Source organism: Lineus longissimus, chromosome 8, assembly GCF_910592395.1.
Source record: "Lineus longissimus chromosome 8, tnLinLong1.2, whole genome shotgun sequence".
Lineage (NCBI taxonomy): Eukaryota > Metazoa > Nemertea > Pilidiophora > Heteronemertea > Lineidae > Lineus > Lineus longissimus.
The window spans coordinates 6669734-6691598 of NC_088315.1; the positions used below are offsets into that span (position 1 = coordinate 6669734).

The 21865-nt window shown below is 39.4% G+C and overlaps 1 long non-coding RNA gene across 1 annotated transcript in view; it reads right to left on the reverse strand.

Annotated features, from left to right (window-relative positions):
- LOC135492876 (uncharacterized) overlaps nucleotides 1–21865 on the reverse strand; it is a 31207-nt gene that overhangs the window by 3108 nt on the left and 6234 nt on the right. The gene's annotated exons all lie outside the window — the stretch shown is intronic.

A 21865-nucleotide genomic window follows, 5' to 3' on the forward strand; every position in this document is an offset into this window, starting at 1 on the left:
TGATTTGCACTAATTTTATCCCAAAACGCCACGATTGATGTTTGAACGAGGCTACCTGAACGTCTTTGTCGTTGATAGGATAGATCAAGGATAGATCAAGGATAGATCAATAAATGGGAAATCTATTTTGTCACATAGACGCAGAAAACTTTTTCTCAACACAGATGTAATTGTCTTACAGGTCTATTCTTTGAAAAGATACATAAATTAGCTTCAAACTACATCGTTTTGATCTTACTGTTTCAAACCGGAACGATCACATGTCTGAGAAAATCCATTTATAAGTTGATTACGATATGACATCCGGGTTTTTGTGACATGTTGTCACGTGACCGGCTTGTCGTTTGCGACTTCACGAGACACAAACAAGTATTCCGGAGACCGTTAATTCAGATCGTCTTTGTAAATATGATCCTATTACTAAGGTATTACATTGAAAAAGTGGAAGAATAAAAGGAGAAGAAATATTCACTGATAGTTCCGACAAAAAATTGTATAAATGCAGATAACAATGCTCAATATTGGTTTAGATTAAAAGCATGCCTGAAGCATATCTGAGCTGTTGAGTTTCTCGAAGGAATAAAACTTTTCAATATCAAGTTGAACCAACGAAGAGCACTGCATGTCAAGTCGAGAGGTGCTTCCACGGCACCGTTGGAAATGAGTTTATTGCATTACATCGGCTACCACGACCTTTTCCATCGTGACAACTTCCTATGGGACATTTATTAAGGTGAGAATGGGGGGTGTTTCTGCATTAGAACTTGACTAAATCTATTTGAATTCGATTAGGAATTTTCCATCAATAGATATTTAATTTTGAGACGAGAAATGCGCTTACAAAGGCACGCCAACGGAGACCTCTTGGCTGGTTGGGTAAACATCACTTACGCGTTTATGGGCTATTTTCTACCCTGACTACCGTCATTGTATTCTCGGATTCTCATTGTAACATTTAGACTTTAACGGTGTCTACTGCAAAGTGGCAACAATTTACTGGTTAACTATATATATTGGAGAAATTTGCATTAATTTTAGTATGAAAACGACTCCAATCGCGCTGAGAGACAGTAAGCTCGACATTTACTCCTTGTTTCACCATAGGTAGAAGTTCTCATCAGCCTAGTGCTTTATGGTATTATGCATCAAAAGCTATCTGAATGAGTCAGATGTCTATCCACTATGGCATACGTCATGATATGATCGAAAGAGAAAAATCGCTCAAATTGCTTCCCAGGATGGGTTAACTATTAATCAGTGAAAATATTCCTTGTGTGACGATCTGGCACTTTCTGCTTCCCTTTTGCAGTGTCACACCTGTCCTTCGAAACCAATAGGACCGTTTACACGGGACCAATCCGCTCTAGGTCGATCCAGATTGGTCGAGCTTGGTCTGCCGTGTAAACGCGCACGTCATTACGAGTCTTACGTCGTGAGCGACGGATGTGATCTGATCTGATCTGGTCTGGTCTCATTTGGTTTGGTACTGTGTAAACGGTGCTTTACGCAATTGAGACGTGTAAATCAGTAGCTACAAATGCTATCAAACAATCGGATATCCGACCATGACTGACAACGACATGCCTAAGGTTATTGACTCAAAAACAATAATTCTGCATTCAAATCGAATTACCACTCGGATTTCAATTGAGAATTTGTGCTCTAATATAATATCACTTGATTTCTCTCACCGCAGGCCAGGGAGGAGCTGGAACACTACATCACCTTACTCATGTCAGTCGTAGTCCATAGACATTATACACGCAACTAATATAATGTATATACGTAAGTTCGGTAATTGGAATTATAGTATGCTCTATCGTGACATAGTTGTATAAATTTTAATCTTAATTTTTCCAATTTAAAAATTTTTCTATCAACGAACGCATGTTATTGCACGTATTGTGATTATTCATCTAAAGGAAGAGGAATACATTTACCTGAGAAAATTTAATTTGTCGACGACATACAATTTATTTATAAAGCTTTCTACATCCAATAGTCATATATACAGGGCTCACTATATACAACCTGGTCAAAATTGTTCAAATGATGCGTCCTCGACAGATAGGAGCCAAAGGGCTTTTATTCCCTATGCGTGTGATGCATCCCTCACACGTACGAAACCCTTAATCCATTACCCCATCATTTCATTACTTGTGATCCTGATCTAATAATGGCATGAACATCCCCTCAGGACTAAAGAAGCGGCGGTCGCGGGCCTTTCATGGTCAAGACAACCGCTTTATTTCTGACGGTCGCACCATTCAAATAGTCCGTCGGTCTTAAGTCTCCCCAGTGGATACGCTTCTCGATCCTCTCTGAGGGAAGAAGCGGTTCCACCAATATAGACATCAGCCGGCTGGAAACGGCAATTCAGCATGCCTAAACAGACAGCCTTGTCCACTTTCTACAATGAGTCCTGTTACCCGTATGGTATAGTGTGTTGCTTTTTTAATCAAAAATGGTAAAATTGAATGCAGGCAATTAAATTTGCTAACCAATTGCATGCAAGGACCTTCACGTCATGTCTTATCAAGGCATTTTAATCAACCCACTGTTATCTTTAAACTGAATCAAGTACAAGCTACCTATAATAATTCAATTTAAAACTGCTTTTCTGATTTTTCGCAATTCTCGCGTGGAGTGGTGTGCGTGAACTAGAGAATAGACTTGCTCCACTGGCGTAAGAAAATAAAATGAATAAAATGACGAAAGAACAGGAGAAGAGAATATGGTGACATGAAAATATCTGATCAAATGAGTGCACTACATCCGTTAATACAACTCTCTTTGAGTTGAGAAATGCACCGAGCAAAAGATGAATAAGAGTTAAAATCACGGACGAATTTGAGATAAAGATTCGAACTAAGGACGAAAAGTGTTACCATTAACACGCTCCGCCAGTTCGATTTTTCACCAGTCATCGCGATGCCCAACCGTACGAGCGTATTGCATGGGAAATATAGATTTCCGACAACGATAAACCCACCAAATCTTTTGCCAAGCGAATTATATAGGAGTGTAAAACATGCCTTACACCCCCCATTTTCACCAGTCACAAAAGATCGGGCGGGTCTTTTTTTACCGGAAATCTATTCCCCTCACTGCTCAGCAGTACGTCTCTGATATAGGCAAGTCTATACTGAATAACCCGATATGTACAGTATGTCATTCAGAAAGGCTCAAAATACGCGATTCAGGTAAGATCCATCATGACCCGATTTACAGAATTTCGATGGATGATATTAAGTATGGCTGAGACATGACCTTACACTCAGGAGAAGGAATTAAAATTGATCGTATACACCCGTCCGTTGCACATGGCGGTGCGCTTTATGCACTGCTGCGTCAACATTCTGACAGAAACCTCCGCTAAAATCTGAAATACAGTTATACGTATATTTACAGACTTCGTACAATAAATTACATTTAGCAAATTAAAAATGGGCTTATTTATTTCCGGAAAACACTTTTGTACTGCCTGACAGTCGAATTAGGTACATCTTTGACTGTGTTAGGATGCATTTTGCGCTGGTGGCTAAAATATACTAGTTTTCAAGCGTCTTTATGGTGTCTGATTTGATTATTGGTTTAACTTAGTCACACGAAAATAGATAGTAAATAAAGTTTATATGAACATGAAGAGTATTCCTGTGTTATTTGAAGTCTTGATAAAAACATCCTATTCTGTGTTCAAATTGAAATGAAAATGTTAAGGTAATACCGGCGTATAATCAAATGTCAGGATGATGTACCGAATTCCATGATCGTAGTGGATTTCTTTCCTATAGAAAGGCACTAAGCAGATTATGGAAAGCAAAAAGGGTTTCTACACTTCCCTTCAACGAAGTTGAGTAATTTATTCTGAACCGACCAAAGTGACCACCCCCTCAATTAACTTGCAAGTCGCGTGCGGCGTCCGATAGCATACATATAGCATGGCATCAATTATTGCTGAAGGATCGATCTGCAACGACCAGAGCAGAGAGTCGCAATTGACCAGAATCACGTCAAGCGAATATTTAGCCCGCTGGATCATGTTTCTTTATTGACCAGAAGTGCCATTTGAAAACTTAACAAAAAAGACATATTTGAAAGCGGAGACATTCTCATCAGGGCTTTGCACGAAATTGTATTGCACCAATTAATCATGTTGGTTACGGTCATTTCTGGACATACCTGAAGCGAATTTGTAGCTACATTCATGATAACGCTCCTTATATTTTTTGTAACCCTTTTTAAACCATTCGCCCGTGATCATTCACCGTCTTTGCGGATGACCTGGCATTGCTTTCGGGAAATGAAAGTTCCCGGCTTTTCGCTGTCCTTTATAATTGATATTGTGAGGTAAAACGCATTTTCTCTGGACTCGAGGTCTTACGACGCCGTGTTATAGTGTCCAATGATCAAGGCAGGAGAAGAAGAAGGAGAAGGAGGGGGAAGGGAGGAAGAGGTAAAGGAGGAGGCCATTTGACACTCACGATGAACAATATGTACGTGAATGAAGCGCGCAGCTACAGTGCATCAACTTGGGCGCAAGAACTCTGCTGACTCGATCGCGCGAGAGCTGTTTAATCAGCAAACAGCCGGTCAAGATAATAAAAAGGTCCCGGTAGGGGTTCATACTCGCGAAAAAGACGCCATGACAGAAAAAATTGAGATCAAAGCAAATATTTACGTGAAATATTAAAGCGAAAGCAAAATGAAATAACATCACGGAAAATGTTTTTTTAGTGATTTTATTATTTCAGTCGTTTTTCTGACAGTTTTCCTCAGCTAAGAGTCTGGTTTCATTGATTAATCTGTAAACAATTTTGCCAGCAAGACATTGATCTTTGCCGGTGTGGAGTCAGTCCTGTGCACTGTTGTTAGGGAGAAATATGACGGTAAAGGTGACTGAGGTAATTATATTCGGTGATATATACGGCTAAATTCACCAATGACTAAAGAAAGGACTTAATAATTGAAAGATCCTGCTATCACATACCAAGTTTCTCGGAAAAGCTTCCGTCTTCGACATGCTGCAGCCAGACGACAAACTAATCATTTCGCTGCAGCTCCCTGCGGAATTTCTTCAGACGGTTAGATGATAAGCAAAAAAGACGCTTATTCAATAAACTTTGGTTAATTAAGTTGATACGAACTGACAGTTCATCCTTCTCAGGGCTTCGCGCCCCGCGACAAGAACTGTTTGGCAGAGCTTGGAGAAAAGTAATGTCGCAACTATTGCTGATTGAAGCCAGTGGTCGACAGTAATGACGAGCATGTGCCGAAAATATATTCCAATTAGCTTTGTCGTTATTCATTAATAGGCCCTGGTAACTGCATTACATAGTGGGCATGTGAACCTTTTCAATGATATTGCTGCTAATAAAGCATGGCTCTAAAACCCAAGTTGCAGTCCTGTCTTGTGGGATTATTTTCCTTTTTTATCATTTCCCACATTGTCTCTTGCAGCCAATCCCTGCATAATCCCTGTACAAAAGATTTTTTCCAAGTGGACTCAATTAACTTTCAAACCAGGCCAAACGGTAAAACAAATCACGCAGTCCTTCACTATCGACCGGGGCTGGCCCGCCCCATTAGAAGAGGACACCTCATTTCCTCAGCCTCGGCGGACTATCCTGCACTCGTACATACAAGAGATGGCCATTCTCCAGAGACCAAGTTTCAACGCCTTGAACGTCTATCCTTCGTTTACCTGTCACATCAACAGGTTTAATACCTGCCGGCCAGTGACTTGGGAATAATGTCCAGGCTCAAATTACCGATTAGAGTGTACAAGTTATTGAGGCCTTGGACACCCATGGTTATATTGCTCATCCCTCAAAGGCAGGTTTCGCAACCCTCCGTACGACGCACGAAGCGTTGTGGGTCTATCAAGTTCTTCGTAAATCATCTAAGTATAGGAGTCGGGGAACGCATGACAGTCAATCTACAATACACATACTTCGTACTCAGTCGTTCGTATAGCTCTTGGGGTTGCGAAACCTGCCTTATTACGATTTCGCTTTCAATTTATCATCATCTTATTGATGCACATTGGGCTGTTACAGATAAGCATAACTATTTAAAAACGGATACTGATGTATTCAAATAAATACAAGTTAAAACAAAATTGTGGTCAATTCCCATTAAACGAATAGAACCACCCACAACCCGTGATGAGTACTGAATTATAGACCATAACCACTCCTACAGTAATGCTGCATGTATATTGAATCTCATGATACCGAAGTGCACGAAAACAGGCGTGTACTCGAACACGTGATGACTCTAGGACTTCACTCAAATAGCGCCGGCAATTCCTGACCAATGATGACCAACGACGTTCCGTTTCGCATTGGTTTACTTCCATTCTATTAGTGGTGTGACTGGGTACTTTCTTTGGCAGGAAGAGGCGATGGATGACCTAGATGCGGAGTCACGTTTGCCGATTATCTTAGTTTGTGTAAGGAATTACAGTGCATGAATGTACAGTGTAATATTAGATGGTAATCTTTGAAACGTGTCTGTGTTCAAGTTTGTCATCCCAGTGGGTGTTTATATTTTCATTTTCAGTACAAATAACGGTGGGATGGGGACGAACCATATTGTTATGAAACCTGCTGTACGGATTCATGGCCGCTTTCTACACTCGTTCTGCGTGTAAACGACGTGCCCTACACACTGGCACGTTCTATGTAGGCGATTGTTTGTCTTGCTCATTTTCAAACATTTGGTGTCTTTTTCATGATGCAAAAGTAGATGTGCAAGCATTCATGACTTTATTTACCAAACCGGACAGGTAGTAGTACTTTCGCTCGCAAAGGTAACATTTTGGGATTGATTCATAATGACGGTACCATTGCTGCGGCGGGATACGTACATCTAGTGCTTGGGCAATACGACCGTTAGCCACAGCAAATTCTACTTCCGGAAATACCGAATGTAATCATGTCACATTTTGAAAGTCGGCAGAAAAAAACAACTATGTTGTCTAAGCCGATCAAAAATTGATTAGAAGGCCATAAGCTCCCACTCGGCAAATCCAGCGTGAGTATGTTTTTATTGGTGTAAATGACAAAATAACACGCGAGGAGCTGCTTTTGATACAAATCATTGCTTTGAAAAAAATCTGACTAGTAATTTGTTTAGTCAGGACGAGGGTGCAGTGACAAACTTCTTCAGCGTGAATGGCTGGCTTAGCGTGGTTAGCTTTGATTTAACATCATTTTACACACTCGCAGTCTGATGTGTAGCAGCAGAGTATATCATCTTTGAAATATGCAACCAAGTCTGAATTCATTGATGACTTGCTGTTGTTAAATGATGTGCGGGGTAGTTGTATTGGAGGTGAATAAAGAGCTGTAAATTATCTGACTATAGACACAGGAAAATGGATCACAACGTCAGTGACCACACGAAGGAATTGAAGGCACTCCTTTTAGCACAATGTGGTATAGACCACGAGTACTTATTGACAAAACTACGAACGGATTTTGCGTTTCGAGGGGAAGGGATAAGGATTCAATGTACTGTTATTGAGAGTTATTTGACATCGTGGTGATCCCCTTTTACAATAATGGTTCAGGGACTTAGATGGTTACACTTGACGCGCTGACGGCATTGTGACTCGTAAATATCTGGTTAAATCTTTAGTGCGCCTGATACATTGAGAGCCACGTATCAAAAATGTATATGTCCAACAAAAGCGACGTAAATCGCCTTATCGTCTCTTTATTCGATTCGGTGGTATAAATGGGTATAACAGGACACTATCATACTGCGCCCCACTTCATCAATTTACCTATTCGCTCCAGAATCTCAGGCACAGACCCTGATCGTCGCGCCGATTGTTGTCACTACACCGCCAAATTCCCCACGGCGGAGCCGAGAACCCAGTGGTCCTCACCACCTTCTGGCTGCAGTCAAGCTTACCGCTCTCCAGAGACTTCCATGCTATCCTGGGAACGCGTGATATGTTAGTGATCGGGCCCTGAGGGAATCCACGGCGAATTTGATTTGCTGGTGACGCAGAAAAAAAGGTTGCTGGGTCACCAGTCGCGTTACAGATGGTGTGGTAAATCTCATGGTCATTAGCTTAGCCCGTAAAATTGTATGACGTTCGGCGGTGATGGAATCATATTGGTGTTTATTTGGTCGGGATCTTAAAAAGCAGATTTTAGAGCGGAAAGAAGCCGTGTACATGTACATTGTACATCGTTGTCCGTTATATCTAGGTGCAATACCATGCACACGGCCAAAGCACTTTCAGTAAATTGCTCTAAACAGTATGAGAGCTGGATAGGTTTGCCCCGATCATAACTGCTACTTCTTCAGCCTTACATATGGCGATGGCACTATGTCCATCAAGCACGCTCTATGAATAATAAAAAATATACCAGACTACCTAAACTGCCTATTGGTCACTGTCAACGCAAGGTATAGATTCCTGTTGCTTTCACCCCAGAAATATATCCACGCCCGGAAAAAGTGTCCTATCCTAAACACAGTTATTGGATCTCCGGCGTGCTTGTTTTTTTATGAACGACCCAGAAGGCTCTTGATGAGGAAAGTTACGGTGAAATTCTGTTTTCGAAAATGGGTGAATCTCTGGTCAAAGAACGTCGCTTGGGTTCTGTTACAGGTAACTAAAATCTATGTTACATGGAGACGTGAAAAAGTCTGTCTGCACATAGCCTACCTTCGTATGGAGGCATACAACATGGGAATACACATTTAAACAGTTTTATTCCCGATTAATATTTTAATGATTATGTTTGAAAAAAAACATCAATACACTTATACTTAAGTGTACCAGACTCTTTTTTTCGCTCCAATATGTGATTTAAAGATTTAAATATAGTTACGATTAGTGTCAGTTACAGAAAACAATCGGCTTTCGACACGACTGTAGGTCGAGAAATGATTCAAATTTTATTTGGGGGAGCGGTTTGCGTAAAGAAAATATTCGAGCGTTAACTATCTTGCCTATTGGCGTGACACAATTCATATGTTGGTATAGAAAAGAAAAGAATGTGCCATGTCACTCATAATAAACAAAGGCGAAATAACGAAAACTAATTCCGTATTATTTATTGCGCTTTAGATACTTCCGATGCAAATTTTCGCTTCAAAAACAATACACGAAGGTGTGTCAAAATCCCTATTCTGGTAGATGAGAAACTGAATTATCGTTTGACTTTTGATTTGCCAACAAATGGCCATCAAAACCAATCCTATAATCAGAACTTATTCAACGAAATCAGCCCACTATTTTTCGTACTACAAACGGAATATGTGAATTACTTCCACAAATCAACCAACCCCCGCTTTCCTTGCAGCCTACGTCCAATATAGTTTCCGGCGCATGTCACTCAAATCATCCTATCAGCTAGTAGCCTCGAACTTATGCGATCGTTGTCCTCTATAGCACTGACGGAAATAGGTTGTGCACTATTATTTGGTAGCGGGAACTATGTCTCGAAAAATGCAATTCTAGTCAATAAGGATGTTGAAATATAATAAGGTAGTAGTAGTAGTGCCACTTAGAATGAACTTTTTAGGGAAATCGCTACGCCATTGTGATCAGGTTCTACAAGTTTTGGAGGAGTTGCTGGGGCATAATATCACTGTCCTGTGGACCAAACAACCTCGACAATGAGACTGCGTATTGCAGTAACTCGTGCATTGCATGAGGCGGCCCTACCCTTTTCTTACTCTTTGAGTCAAACCCGAGCAATCCTTGCCCACTTTAAAGACACATCCAAATCCTTTTTTCTCTAGTGCAGCACTAATGGTCCAAATGGACAGATGCCAATCCCAAGTAATCTTATCATAGTTAAGTTCCTTCACCGTTCTTTCCACACGCCTGTTGTCACAAAGTCAAGCTACAGCTACTGCAGTTTGGCCAACAAAGAAGTTTGGTTGATTCGATTACTTCCTTGCTTTATGTTTGGGGTCGCCGAAAAAGGCATAGAGAAACTCACCCTGTCCATTTGAAACCAATTCTAAGATCAGAGCATTAAGGCAGGCCTTACTTTTTACCAATGCGAGGGCGTCAGACTAGTACCACCAACAGTAAAGTCTGTGGAAATGTTTTTTCCCGTCGTGGAGGAATTTTCAGCAAAGAAGCAAATGAGCCAATGCAACGCGTCTGACCCCGACCTGAAGCGATTTCGCCTATAAAAGGACATTAAGAAATTCAATTCAGACTTGAACACATTTCAATTCGACGATTCTATGGCGCCTTGAGCGTGGTATACCAAGGAAATTGTTTATTTATCATTTATTAATACTTTTATTATTATTCATTTATCATTATTATTATTAAAGGAGAATCGAGCGCACATTTGACATCAGTGCGACCACGGCGGCAGTCCAGTGTGGTGTGCATGCAATCAAAGTATGAAGCGTAGAACTCAGATGTCCTCATCAGTATAATTTCCATTAGCATCGGGTGGCTTTTGCTCATTCTCTTGAAATGGAAAAAGGCACTTGACCATATTCTTGATCCAACTTTTTCATTTGGATTGATAATACACTTTTGGCATGATTGAGCAAGAAGCAACAACCGCGGAAATCGAAATCAATATATGATTAGGAGAAAGTTAATCCCAATGATGCAATGGGCGCGGGCATGAGCTGTGGTCGTCTGGATTATTTCTAAATTCTCCAAGTGTTCATAAAAGAAATATTCGAACGGCAATAATGTTATTGTGCCGCGTGTGTATCCATGGACATCCACATGTATACATCCGTGGTGTATCTGAGGAGACATTGCAGTGTAATGTTATGCGACTGTTCATAGCCACTGGGATAAAAATAGTATATCAAAAGTAATGGGTAACTGTACTCGTTCATCAAAAGTAATTGGTATTTGATCCTAAAAATGTCACTTGTGGCACCGCTCCGATAGATGACCGGGAGGAAAGAAGATTTCTGCTAATCATCCTTTTCTGGCATCAAATAAATTGTGCATGAATGAACAAACAGATAATGCAGCTTTTCAGGCAGTATTTACCTCATGCAGGGAAGCCTCCGATTTTTTCCCCGCAAATCCCCAACACTTCTAGTTTCATTATTGATACCACACCACGGCACTGGAGCATAACCTATATTTTATGATCCCTGATTTCAAGAAGGACCTCCACCAAAGCTCTACGCAGAATAATATTAGCACTGAAATCACGACGCCCAAAGCTGCTTAAGTCCAGTGAGATTGCGCTGCAATAATTCAGTTGAAATAAGCCAGATAGTGTTACAAAAAGAAATCTAATGCCTCGACAAAGTTTAGGAGGAGTACAAGAAATGTACATGTATATATTGGGGTTGCATGAAAAATGAAATGTATTCTACCCATTTTTTCTTTCTGTTGCCTCAGATCAAATGAAAATAAAAAATATTCAGTCAATCGTCAATGATTTATTACACAAATTGTATATATTATATATTATTCAATTCACTAATATTTACACAATCCATGTACACAACTAACGTAGTTGAACCATCCCGTTGCTGTATTGTTACGAATCAACTTGCTTCAAACCAATTTCGTTTTTAATGTTGAATAAAAGATGACGAACGTCATTTATGACATTAAAAGCGAAATATCTGTTTTATGTATTTTTAAACTTCATCATTTGAGAGTATAATGCATAATACATAGCATATGTACTTCAAAAACCTATATTGGTGTGGTACCCAGTCGGCAAATGATAAGATGACGTGTTTAGCTTGAGCTTTGATACCCTAGCTGGGAGATTTATACATAGTTCTACAATCACAGGTCATTGTTTCAAGGCCAGGATCTGGTTTAATTACTTGTGAAAATACTCAATGTTGGTATTAACCTTGAAGCAGTCCAGTCATGGCGACGTTTAATATAATTGTCAGGGGATCCCGATATCCAGAACAGAATTCTGATCGAATTTCACCTTAACAGAACCATGCCCTCAGGAGTTGGGTTCACTTTGTTTCTCAGCAGTCTGTCGAGTGGAATTATTATCGAATCGTTCATGAGAGTAACACTTTTAATCAAATAATCTCTGTAAAACTTTCAATTGAATACAACGGGGTTGATATGTCAGTGTGGTGCCTTCTTCCTGATATGATGTAGTTCATACGGTCTCAGCTGTCTAGTTAGTTTTCTTTGAAAGCCATCCCCTCGGAGAGGTTTAAATTACCAAACTGGTCGTAAAGTGGTCTGAGTGATAAAGTGATAGTCTTACAGTTTGTATTTTAAGTACTGCTTGACCAGAATCTTGTTTTTGAAAGATTCTTGCTAGACTAACTTAAAACAAGCTGTCTTAGTATCAGTCTTCTTAACCCTCATGGTTCTGATACTGCTAAGCCTCGGCTCCTCGGAGTCCAACCCTTTCATTGTATGCGCCGACGCGAATGCATTGAAAACGATATGGGGATAAGTTCGAAATGTCGTGACGAAGAAAAAGAATCGGGGACTATTCCATAACAATAATATTTTGTATCCAGTTCTGGAATACCTATCAACAGTTAAACAATTTTACTAATTGATATTGAAGAGAATGGCTATTTCGGTACAAGGTCGATCATTACTTGCCGTCACCACGGTGGATACAAGGTATCAGTTTGCCTACGAAAAATACGTGCTTAGGTGAATAGAGAGGAAACGACCACACAAAAGAAACAGACAAAAGATTAGTTCATTTTGAGGGGTGTGAGGCCCGCATTTATTATTTTGATTTGAGTGTACCCCTCCAACACTGTAATGGGAGGGCCTTGTTTCTATTGTGTTTCAAAGGTGAACCAATACCTTTACCCACCGTGGTCACTATAGCTGTCACTATATATGTAAGAGATTGCAGGTCAAAGATCCCCTTGACCGGCTATTCGCGCAGCCTTGCATCTAACAAACAAGAACACAAACATTTTGAAAACCCTTTGTGAAAATCCTTTTACCAGGTCTGTTGTCCTTGTTGCCTCATGATTGAGAGAAGTATTTAGGCAAGATTAAAGGTGTCGTTCATTACATATTGGGTCAGTTTTAGCCTTGGCAAAAATTACCCCACTCAAAGATGAAAAGGCATCAAGTATAAGCGCTGTTGGCCACACTCATCCACGGGATTGCCTTTTAGGTTACTTTGATGATGATGATGATGATGACGAAAATGTTCTGAGTAGTTCTTTGATACGCTTTTTGATCTATCTCAACTGCGTCATTCAAGATGTAGTACTAAGATAAACACCCTGCGAACCATACTGCACGCGCGAGTATTTAACATCGAATTGGTGAGATTGGTGAAGGTATATACATTTTACTCGTAACATGTTAGGAAAGCAACTTTAGATTCAGAGATCTAGGTGGGGAAGTTCATGGCTAATTGACCAGCCATCATCAGTGTCCTTCTTTCAAAGTTCGATCAGTCGATATGAAATACACGTTTACGAATTCTCCTTAGCGTGATCGTGTAAACTATATATTCGTATTGGCTGAACAAAGCCGTAATTGAGTCAAAGCTAAAATTAAGAATTAGTCTGTCCGCAAATGCCACCTTTGGTGTCCACGAATTACATGTAAATCAAATTGTCTCCAAAGGGTATCCTCACATGTTTAATGCAATTGTCTTTGGGAAGTTGCCAATTGTCAATTTCAACATGTCTGTGTCGGACTTGTAGTGTACGTGTTGACTTAAGTGAATTAGTGGTCTGCGTTATAGCCAATACAACGCAGACCACTATAATTCTCTAACAGAGTTGCCGATCATGAGTAGCCAGCACCCGAGAGGCTAATTTCGTATAATAGTTGAAGATGAAAACTGAACAGATGTACGAGAAATAGGTTTCATCTTCGACCACGAGCGAGGAGGGGAGTGAAAGTGCGTCACAGCAAGGACTACAAAGTTCTTTTTTATATTTACCTGCAAAAGACTTTTTTTTCTCATTTAAAGAAGCCTGGTTCCACAAGACTAGGACTTTAGTTGGACTGTCGAATCAGACAACACGAATAATCAGCGCGGTGTAAATAGTGGAGCCGGTGTTGCCACTTCTAGAGTAACGTTACTTCACGTGTGCGGTTTCGCTGTACCACGTTCGTGTTTGGTATCATTTGGGTGACCTTAGGCATATTAGGCAATGGACAATTCGTGTTATTTTCACAAAACGATTGAAGTGGTTTTCTTACCAAGACTAAAACAGCTGATCTATTAGATGATTTGGTTTTGTTTATTCATCTTGCTGAGACAAATTGGTCAGCTCACACGCCACTGACCATGTTAAATGTTCCATTTTATTTCTTGCGTGGGTTGAATACTAGCTATCGTACAGCCCTCTACTCTCACAATAGTTGAGATGTGATCGCATTGAACGGATCTATATGTTCAAAAGTTACCCTGTCATGAGTCAAACATGTGCCACCATGTATAATTGTGTAACAAAAACGGAGAGATCGACCTACCAAATATCACGAGATCTCGCAGAGAGGCGAGTGGTTTATGTTATTTATTTCACCATGTGCCTCACAATTGCCGCTAATTGAGCTGTCTTCTGAACTTTGCTTTTCATCTAGTTTTTCATGTACAGGTTCATGCCGTTTAACCGTGACGCAGTATACCCCAAATGAAGGTTTTTACGATCATTTTGCGGCGAAGCATTGGCAGAAAGAAAATATTGGAACAATTTAAAAAAAGATTTTCTGGATTTTTTCACTGGCAAGCTGCAAGATGGATTCCTGCATTGCAATTTGGGAACCTAGACGGGCGCTTACATGTTGGTACAGCGTAACACAATGTTGTTTGTATGGCATTTATACATGTAGAATCTGTGGAAAGATGTTTTGGTCATCAGATACGGTAGAATGTCCACGTACAGCCAACTATGATCTGATTAATGCAAGTCACAAAAATTGCACTGAGAGTTCATAGAAAATCGTGCAGTTTATACCAATTCGAGCCAGGCCACTTTAATACCCTGACCTAAGAGTCTCTCTAATTCTGGTCCGGTATTTTGTAGGTATTACTTGAACTCGTTGTTGATTTTGATAGTCATATGGGTCTATCGTGTATGGTTAGGGCACCGACCTGTTTACTGAAAACCAACGCCCACAACTGATCGGGATAAGATGCCTCTAAAATGAATAATTGATGACAAAACGTGACTGAACCCCGCTTAAACTATCCCCTCGTTAAATATAGATCCTTGTGGTTTTCATCTCTAGCGCCTTTTTTAAACCAACAATGGTCTACAGCGTATTTAGATCAACTAATTAATAGATGAGTAATTTGCCTTAAGATCGGATCTTCTGTCATCAATTCGGATGAATCATTGCGGGTCTATTTGATGTCGTTAAATAAGGGATGTCAATAAATGATGAAATATAGATGGTAAGGTATACTGTATTTGAATTTTTTGTTGGAATGAATAAGTAAGCACGGAAGAACAATCCATATCGTTATCAGAATCCTTTATTGGTCATCATTGTGTAGTCATGGTCGTATTACATGTACATGTACAATTACTTACAAGACCTGACTCGAGGACGACGAGGTGTTGTAAAAATAATCTTGGTAGTTTCAAAGTTCAATATCTTCTTTAAACTTGCCGTGAGCGATTTTCTTACGGAACCATTTTTTTCATCGAAGCTACCTCCGAAATGAAGGTGACGAATAAAATCGAGTAGGACATTATAGCATGTACATGTACTACTGAACAAGTATATGAGACTGAACAATAACACAAAAAGCCCTTCTGCACTTTTGATACAGCTATAGAAGTGCAAAGAGGTTAGAGAAAATTTGTAGCCATAAAACTTATACTAGTAGTCGCCAGATTAGAGCATTCTGTAATAATCAATTAACTTCTAGTAAAACCACCATATTTTTGTGAAGTAGTAAGACAACAAGACAAGAAATAAAACATTTTGCAAAATCTTTAATAATTGTCCTGTTTAGAATATCGATGTCTAATCCAATAATTATAGATTATGATATCGAACACAAAATCATTTTCAAAAGAATACTACAATCATTTGATAACATGTCATCATCAGACCTCTTTGTCAGTTTCTTCCCACTGTAGGTCGACCTTAAATGGCCATAGAAACGCAACACCCGACGCCCTCCGGCTCGTCAAAGACCTATAATGATACAGTGTATCACTAGGTAAGGACTTAGAGGGGGTCTCATTTATAGGTCTGAATCAATACTTTATTGATTTGAGAGTTATATTATACGACTTGTGGCGTAGTTCAATACTTAGATTTTTCATCATACTGTTTCTCCATTTTGACTACATGTATAAGGAGAATCTCGCTTATGAAATCCAGCTTATGTTATGGTTTAAAGGGGCACGCCGCAGATGAGAACCTGCACTCACTCAACTTTATACACTCATAGAAATAATGGTTTCTGAGCTTTTGAAAAACTTCGGAAGGTTCTTTGACCAGCACGGATAGGCCAACACCGAGTAGATTGTTTTAGCTATATGAAAAACCTTTATTGGTTTTGATTTCGCTAAAAAACCGCCAAGGCCAAGGCGTGCATATATATTTGTGTTAGCCGAAAAAAATATAAAATGTTTTCCAAAATTTAAAACCTTCAGAGCTCAACAACTTTAGTGTTGGCATTCTTTGCATCGTTCGTGACCTAAATCTTGAATCTAGCGTAGGAAGGGAATTTTGGGTTCCGAAACCCGGACGGATGGGGTATCTTTCAACAATTAACAGCAGCTTTTGTTGGTAATGAAATTCAAGGGGATATTGCTTTGAAAGGAAATGAAAATGTGAGTGCTAAGTGGTGCCTTGACGCTCCACAACCTACAAGTAAGCAGAGGCGTCGAAAGATTGAAACGTCACTAAATGTATCCTGTCACATACGCTATAGGCAGTTTTTTGTGACAAACATATAATGATAATGATCCACAGTTCACTGCATCATACTATGATAGAGGAATCTGCCCGCAAAGAAGAGGGAATGTTCCGGAATTATCTTATCATCTATTGGTTATCAAATAATATGGTGTCAAATAAAACCGAATGATGGTCGAGTTTGTAATACATGTAATGTCTAGATGTTGCAAAGATTTGTCTATTAAATCAATGTGTTTCTAATCTTAACTCAACAATTAAAATATCGTGACAGCTAGTAGCCAAAGGATTCGGCAGCTGAATAATTGATACGAATTATTCAATATTTCTAAATATTGCATCACCAAGCAAATATCGCTGGGATCAAACCGATTGAAAACCACTTATACAGTGTATAGTACGCAAAATAAGATATCGGCATAAAACAATATACACAACTCTTGAAAAGTTCTCTATCGACTAAAAGATCGGAAATCATATCTCCGAATTCGCGATTTTTAAATTTCATATGCACTTTTATTTATACAATGTAATTAAATGATTTTTAGGTTTACATTGGTGCTTGTCGATATCGGTATGATATGGAGAATTTTGCACCCTTAAAGGACACGACAATACAAAATTATGTTTTGAAATGTTACTTTACAAGAATATACATTGGGCGATATGAATAAAGACTAGCAAATGCTTTTACTTCAATTCTGTACAGAAAGGCCTAGTGTAAATGTACATAAAGTTTTAGATAAAAGCGTTTGCTAGTCTTTATTCATATCACCCATTGTCTTGTTTTGCATTGGCTACCAAAGATTTCAAGTAGCAGCATAAGGTTAGATATCCGATTCGTTCTCCATCATTGGACATCGCAAACACGAAACAAAACTCACGGACAAAATTAAAGGATATCTCCTTACAATTTAGCATTGGGAAATGAGATATGTGTTCATAACAATGTCACAATGTACATGTAATTAAGAAATTACACATGATAGACTGCTGGTAACTTATCCAGGCAAGTAGTACATTGTAACTATGACAATGTATTAGCGCATGGTAGTGTCCATTGAAATTAAACAATAACTGATTCTCTATACGCAATCTTAAGGACTAAAATTTAAAAATTAATTTCGTTAAAGTAAAAAAAAATACCTATGAATACAGAAGACGTGAAATCGATATTGATGAAACGATACTTTACGAGAAAAATTGTCCCTGGGCTTTTTGAATCGTTGGATCTTTTTAAAAGTTTAGGTAGTTATTAATTGGTATATGTTTCTGTTTCCGGGGGGGTTGTTATCATTGAGTTTAAATATTAAATGTTACACATACCGAAATTGGTCCCTGGCACGAGCCAGGTATGTTTTTATAGTTTATTATCTGGCGGACCCCATGTACGCCCGAAAATAGATCTTAGGTCGCAAAGATATTTTTTAGTTTTGCAATTTTCATGATGATGGATCTGACATTTTGTCTAAAAACAGAACCAACGCGTGGGACGCGTTTTTCGTTCTTTGGGCGTTTAGGCAACCCACTCAACGTACAGATGATGTGCCAGCATGTAGAAACGCCTCTAATCCGTCCAACGGAAAGCAAATATGATGTTATGTGGTTATCCTTTGATGCATATGCCCGACCTCGTGCTGTGATGTTTCATAACAGGCTCCTCTGAATGCAACCCTGACCGACTAACTTACTGTAATTCCCGTCAACATAAACATCTCCGACACTGCACGGCTCAGATACGCTCATACCGCAAAATTGTTAAATGTCAAGATAAAAGGCACCTTTTAACATAATAAAACGGTCCATATTGCTATAATAGTGTATCTTTATCTACTTGCATGATATACCAGTTTGTGCAATGATCTTTACTCCAAGGTTTGTGTAACATGTTTAAAATGTATGTATCGTATCACAGGGATCCACTTTACAATAAACCTTTATCAAATAATGAGGCATATCGATGGTTTGCAAATCGAAGATAAAAAATGACACATTGCGTCAGAAACAGTGCGCAATTTTGAACAGCTATTACTACGCATTAAGTCATTATACAAAACTTTTCAAATGATTGTATCTTATCATTAACATATCCGTATCCTCCAATGGGCAGCTAAAGTCAGATATGTACTACATGAAGTTTATAGTTGCCACCATAAACAATCGTTAATGCTGACAATACATTATGTCAATATATAACAAAAAGTTTTAAATGATTAATTTACAGAGGTATCCCCAGGACATATGAACGACAGCCTGTTGCAGTTCCGCCCGAATGTTGTATGGATCGCCTGCACAAAAAATCTCATCGTTTTATTGCACCTATTGATAATTTTGATGTTTCTTTTTTGTTGTCTGAATGAGCTCGTGATATCTGAGATTTGCATCGATACCAATAACAAGGAGAGGTTGGTAACCGTGGGCGTGGAGTTGATGCGGGGTTATCCATTACGCGCAAAGCAGTTTATTGTTTGGTTTTGCTCAAGTGAACAAATGCCAATAGGTAAGCATCATTATGTTCGGTAAACAATTGGTTTTAAAGTTATATGGATTTCGATTGTTTTTGATAAGCATAGAGGTTGTCGATGTTTTGGTATAATTCACAGCAGTATATGAACAATGAAGGCAAAGTACGGTTATATTGGAAAGAGAACCTTTCGTTGAAGCAGGGACTCCCTGTTTACCCCCTTGTTAAAACGGCAACATTTTGCATGGTTTCCTCAATAATAGCAATCACATCGGGTAAGTCTACACGTGCTATTGCAAGTGCTAATAGACTTGACGTGCAATTGATGAGACAGCGCCACCGATTTGCTACATACCATTTGCTATAACATATTTGCCTTCAAGAGTACGGAACTTAGATTCTTTATACCCCCTAGGGCCTACATTTTCCATTTAAGGACCCTAGACATTGAATATCAAGCATGTCAAGAAGACCTTCCTTAGTTTATAATATGTGGCCCGCAGTTTCCAGCAATATGATTTATTGTGAGATTTTCACAGACATTCAATACTTCAGAAAGAAGTGCTTGTTTTGGAACCGGTAGTTACTTGCCTTCAGTCGCTTTCAGCTGATTAGTCAAGAAGTCGTAATTGTACTTGAAGCTCGTACTTGTCTGAAAGTATCTAGATTATAACTGTAAAACGGGGTTTCAACAGCATGGAGGTTGCATCTCAGGCTGATCGACTACCTGTGAGTGCATTATCTGAGGGAAACGGCACTATACATTTTTTAAAAGATTGGACCATCTGCTTTTATACCGTGTGACGCTGCACATGCAAGACCTTGTTAAACAATGAACGGCAAACAAATTTCATCTAGAGCGGCAGACAGAGAACCTTTGAAAAAGTGTCTTAAAGTCTTGGAAAAACTATTGAGGCAGATGTCAAGAGTATGGCGCGTCACGTGTGTCGCCTTTGGCACAAAAAGCGATTGATACCTGGCTCTTTGTCTTGAAGAGTCCTTATGCTATTCTTCAAACCTTTCTTTGCCCCTTTGAGTTAGAGATACCCTGGTGGATGGTGAATCAATTAGGCCACACGCCAGCGATCACAAAAAGGAACGTCTGCATTATTAGCCAGTCGGTCAATACCCTGTGCGTCTTCCAAGTTCTTTGTTGCCTGCACCTGCACACCATATTGTAAACGTACCTCATGTGTATGAAAAAATAATGATGATAAAAAAATATTTCACCTCTTAAGTTGAAACTCAAGTTTGGCATACAACAGCGAAGAACAGTGCAAGGTGCGCGGTCTTCTCACCATATACCACAAAGAAATGTCAATCATTGTAATATTTCTAGGAATATGGCCAGAAAAATATTGTTGTGTTACTAGATATCCTCGCTTTTGCCACCTCCTGCATTCCCTAATGAAAGGTTTCACAATACGCCTTAGGGGATTTTACGCCTATGTCAACCTAAAATGGACATATCTTGGTATTGTGATACGCGATATTGCCACTGTTCTATTTTCACGATAATTTGGTAAGGTCAAACAAAAGGTAAATTACTTCTTTCAGATGTGTTCCCATATTTGTTCATATAAATTCGAAACAAATACATCAGTGTTGTCACACAAATGAAATATTGTCTTGTCGTAGAAAAGGGCATTATACTCAAGTTTCCCAACACATGGCAGAAATAAATGTCAGTCATCAGTAGTGTCAAGGCCAGTTCTGTGTTGTGACACGAAATAGATGTACTTTTGCCACCTCCATCGAATCTCTATTTGAAAGGTTAAATAGTTCACCCCCGGTGTTCTCACGCCCATTTTAATCCAATCCCATGAACATGATCATTTCTGGCTAAAGTGAGTGATGTTATGATACGAGATATAGCCACTAATCTATAACCCCTACAGTTGTGTAAGGTCAAACAAAAAGTCGTAGGCAAACACTAAATGATATCCATAACATGATATTTCTGAGTTATTTTGTTGACCTAAGGAAGGTTTTATAGTCGTCGTCGACGTCGTCGTCGTCGTTATCATCCTCGCCGTCATTAATTTTCAGTTGATGCTAACCTATTGCGGCGCTTAAAGAATATTACTGCTGGCGTGTCTGCCTCTTTGCTATTAGATTCCGAGCTCTGCAGTCGTGGCATGTTGTCAAACTGCCACTCATTGCGAAACAACGTTGCTCTTTAAGACATTTGGTGGCATTAGCGTATGATAACCATTACTTTGTCACGAGTTTGACCGATATGTACATCTTACAAAAACGGTCACATGACCTTTCATAACTGACTGAGGTGAATCATTCCCGGGCTGCTTGAAAACTGCATCCAATAAACAATGAAAAATAACAAAGCATCCTCTTAAACGATTGGATGACTCTTGTGATTAGCTATCTCGGCGAAGTACCCTGTTAGGTAGACAGTATCTAAAGTGGAAAGGTGATATATATGATTAACCATGATTGTTCTGAATGCAACGAGAACAATAAGGATCCGCAGAGCCTGGTTAACACTGCCGGTGCAGTGTACCACCACGCAATCACCGGGTTAGAATACTGTGAAAACGCAGATTTGTCGGTGGTCA